Source organism: Orbicella faveolata, unplaced genomic scaffold (assembly GCF_042242905.1).
Source record: "Orbicella faveolata isolate gen_17 unplaced genomic scaffold, um_ofav_v1 contig_26, whole genome shotgun sequence".
Lineage (NCBI taxonomy): Eukaryota > Metazoa > Cnidaria > Anthozoa > Scleractinia > Merulinidae > Orbicella > Orbicella faveolata.
The window spans coordinates 6,331,817-6,336,193 of NW_028301554.1; positions in this window are offsets into that span (position 1 = coordinate 6,331,817).

The following is a 4,377-nucleotide window of genomic DNA, read 5'->3' on the forward strand; positions in this document are numbered from 1 at the left end:
TGGCTAACCCTGAATTGAAGAAAGCTACAAGAACCGGAAAAATTCTATCGCACTGCTAAAACTGGTTATAATGGCGTTTTGCTATCTCGCGCTGATCAAGTCGGCTATCTTCCGGAAGGGGTGTTCTAGGAACATTTAGGCGGGGGCGTGCGGCCCGTCGACACTTTAAAACCAAACAACCCTATTTTCCCTACTCTTTTTCAAACTTGATCCTCACATGTAAATCGATATACACCATATTCAGACAAGGCCTTACCCAACAAGTGCCTCGGTTTAGAGATCTTCAGACAAGAGACACATGAATTAGAAAAAATAAAAAAGTTAGCTAAAGTTAGAAATAAGTTCCACACTCTCGTATTCTCGGCATCAGGCTGGAACTGGCTTGCAATGGATGGGAATTGCAAAGGAATTGAATAATAATAATAGAATTGCAATAGCAATGCGGGGGAATATCATTAAAAAGAGATTGATGTAATTTGCATTTGTTCGGAAGGGGATTAAGCGCAAATGGGTCAATCAGAAACCAAGTATATCCTCCCTTTTAACTTTCAGCGAGGCTGTACTGAATTATGTCTGGTATCAAGCAACTCTTTCCATTATCACTTTTCAAAAATATAGGTCCAATTGCCTGATTTTCAAATTGTTTTGGCTTTCATTTGTACTATCAGAATACATTGAGTTTTAGAAATGTAGCTTCAATTGTCTGAATATTCTAAAATGTTGAAGCTACCATTTGGACTCCTGAACATTTTTACCGAAAATATTCCCGAATAGATTTGTTGCCTTTCAAAAATTTGTAGCTCCAATTGTTTGGTAGTTTTAAGTGATATTGCTTTCGTCCTCAACTGACAGACATTTGTACTAAAAGTGTTCACTATTACAACTGATTTTCAACACGTGGCTGCAATTGTCTGATTTTTCTAAAATGTTACTGCTATCGTTTGCTACGGACAAAGATTTACCAAACATCCGCTATCAGCTCTATTGCTTTTCAAAGTTGTAGTTTCAATTGTCTGATATACTTCTAAAATTCTATCGCTTTCCTTTCTGCGCACTATTACTTAGTTCTAATTGTCTGCTTCTTCTAAAATTTTATTTCTATAGTTTACTACGGACAAAAATTTACCAAATATTTGCTATTACTTGATTGCTTTTTGAAGCTGTAGTTTCAATTGTCTCATTCTTCTAAAATATTACTTTCGTTCGCAAATGACGAAGTTTTATTAAAACATTTTTAACAGAAGTAATAGGATATATGGTAATGCATTTTGCAGCTTGATAGCCAGACATTAACCTTTAACACCTCGCTGGAATTTATTTCTAAAAGATAACGAAGCAAGCCATGAAAATTTCTCTTTAATTGCCTAATATTTCGCCGGGTTTTGCTTTTTCATCTCAGCCTAAAAGTGACGGAAGCTCTAAAAAGTTTTAAAACGCTAGGACTAGATTGTAGTTTTCGCGTTTGTTTATTTATTTATTCATTTATTTTTATTTCGTACGTAGGAGTAATAGGGTCACTTAGGGTTATGGTTTAGGTTTAGCGTTAGCTTACCCTATCCCTGCTTTTCCTATCTTCTTGAAATATATTGCATGATGATATCACGTTAAATGGTTTTAAACATTCGACAGCAGTTCTTATAATAATAGACCATAATACCTTTTTTCATTCCGGACTGGTCCTAGGAACTGAAATATGTTCAACAGTAATTAAAATAAAATTCTATCTTTTTAATTTTTAATTGTTAATTTTTTGAAGGAATCGTAATTAATTTCTAAGATTTCTGTAAACAGTAAGGAAAATAAATTAACCGTTAGCCGTAAAAACTGAAGCCAAAATATTATCCGTTAGCTGCCAAAGCCACCACCCTGTTGAAACCCTCTTTTAGTAGCATTCGGTTAACCAAATCGGTTAACATGCATATTTTCTTTCCCATTTAATATCGCATAGGAAACCATTTTACAATTATTTTAGTCACTTCCATTCTCTATCATTAAAGAGCATACTAGGTGTCAGTCTATTGATACTAACAATATAAGCTATAATTTACGTTTTTACAAACAGTAATTCGTTTACATTTATAGATTAACCTTTAGTAATTGGTGTATCAAGTAAAACGTTGACTATGTGTCACTTGATGCTGTGAGACGTGGCTTGCTCCAACGGCTTTTCGCATTGGCTGTTTCCTCGTTCACATCTGAAAACTGACCAAAACTGAAAACATAGCAAAGCGCAGGAAAAAATTTAAATCCAGTTGCGCCCGAGGGCCAGTACATTTCAGTTTTCACTTCCCCCACTAAAGTATTACTCGTCCAAGAGGCACTCAATAAACGTGATCAAAGGATGTTTGGACTTTAAATTAATCCATGATTTCAACTCATTGTTTTGCTCATCTTGTAGTCATAAGTTTCGAAATTGTTTTTGATTGGAAACTGTCATTAACAAGACTACTGAGGCTAATCTCACTTGCCCACAGGACCACCAAAATTCCATTTTCACTCACCCAAGAGCAAAATTTACTTCCCCCGGGCAATGGGCCCTGTTTTTTTTTTTTTTTTTTCCTGCCCTGTAACACCATGGAGCATTCATCAAAATAAACATTTCTAAAGGTGCAACTATTTTTAATTGACATTTTTTAGCATTTTAATATTTTAGCGCCTTAATTAGCCCTTAGTAACCGAGCAGGAGGTCTGTATGGGAGAATCTTGACCTCGGTAGTGTATACAGACTTCACTGCATGCGTTCGGTCCATGATGGGACGCACGGGGCTTCTACTGTAAGTACCGCAGAGAAATGGTAGGAAATTTTTCTAGCATTCCTTACATACTCTCACTAGTGTTCTTCGTCTTGCGGCCAAAGAAGGCGTCATAATCTGTTTCAGTGGCATGTCGATGATATTAAATAGAAAATAAACCAGAAACGGCCGATGGAATATGAGACAAGCTTTAAAATGAAATTACTTTATTAATAGTGCGTTCGAATCATTCCCGATGCTTTCAAATGATGGCGGACTCCACCGACGCCAATAATCTGGAGCAAAACAAGGTCATCATATATCGGATCACGTCTAAACACACGTAAAGAAAGACTTGGGCAGGAAAAAAAACGTGAGCGGAGAAAACCGGGAAATGCCGATAAATCAAGTAATCCCGCAATTATGAACGAATTACACAACATGAACCCTCCTCTGCTTCTCCCCCTGAGCCAAGTTCAGATCTACGAACTGAACTTAAAGATACCAAAGTGCCTACGAATAGATGTTGAGCGCGGCGAGCAGACGTAAATGTCTTGTTTATCCAATGAAAGCCATCACTAATAAACTCTGAGCTTGCATCGAGATGCTTGTCCGGGCGTAAAGGAGCGTTTGATTAATCAATCTAAAACAGATCTTGACGAATAAAAACCCAGATGATCTGGAATACTTGTCTGAGTATGTCGTTGGCAGTGGGAGCCACGTGCAGTATTATCATGCTTGGCAATTGAAGTTATTGTGTAGAAGATATCCCACAATTACATAGCCGAGGGCAAAAAAAAGCGCTAGGAGAAACTTAGTACATGGAGCTAAGATAGATTGTCAGTGCTTTAGGTGACCATGCACGGCTACCAATGGCTTGGCCAATCGCTTGGCCAATGGCTCGTACACGCAACGAATCGTAAAAGCCCGTAAGTAACGACCTCGGAGAGAAGTGAGCCCCCCCCCCCCCCCCCCCCCATCCCCTGAAAATAGAATAACTAAGGCTCAAAAGTATAATTATTTTTCCAATCAATAACCTGAATAACGTACGATAAACTGATGACGATTCAACGAGGGAAGGTATAGCTTATTCTAGGAGGCGTCATGAGGCGCCCTGGTAAAACAAAGCCCGCAAAATTTTCATCAAGTAACAAGAAGGTACTAACAGCACCTTTTCTTCAAATTGAAATTACTAAAATTGACATCTTTGCATCATTTTCAACAGGAACGCCTGAAAAGAACGTTTAATTATATTGAAATTAAAAACTCGACCAGAGAAGTTAAATGTTTATAAAGCAGACTAACGTAGCAGTGCATCATGAACAGCAAAAATAGTTTAAGTTATCTTACATCACGGTCTACATATAAAGTGCCCACCCATCTGCCAGCAACATAAATCAGTGTTTTTACGAATTACACCCACAACCTTACAGAAATACAGCCCTGTTCTCATAGAATTTAAAAAAACAAGAAAAAAACACCGGGAGTAGATACTTACAGTAGAAGTCATTTACGTTCCCTAACAGAATGAGAGATCCTCGCCCATATCAACTTTCTTTTCTCCCGTAAGTTCTCGCGCGTTTAGAGATGCGCCACACTCGCGTTTTAGGTGCAGGGATCTTAACCATTGCTTACCTAACTTTTT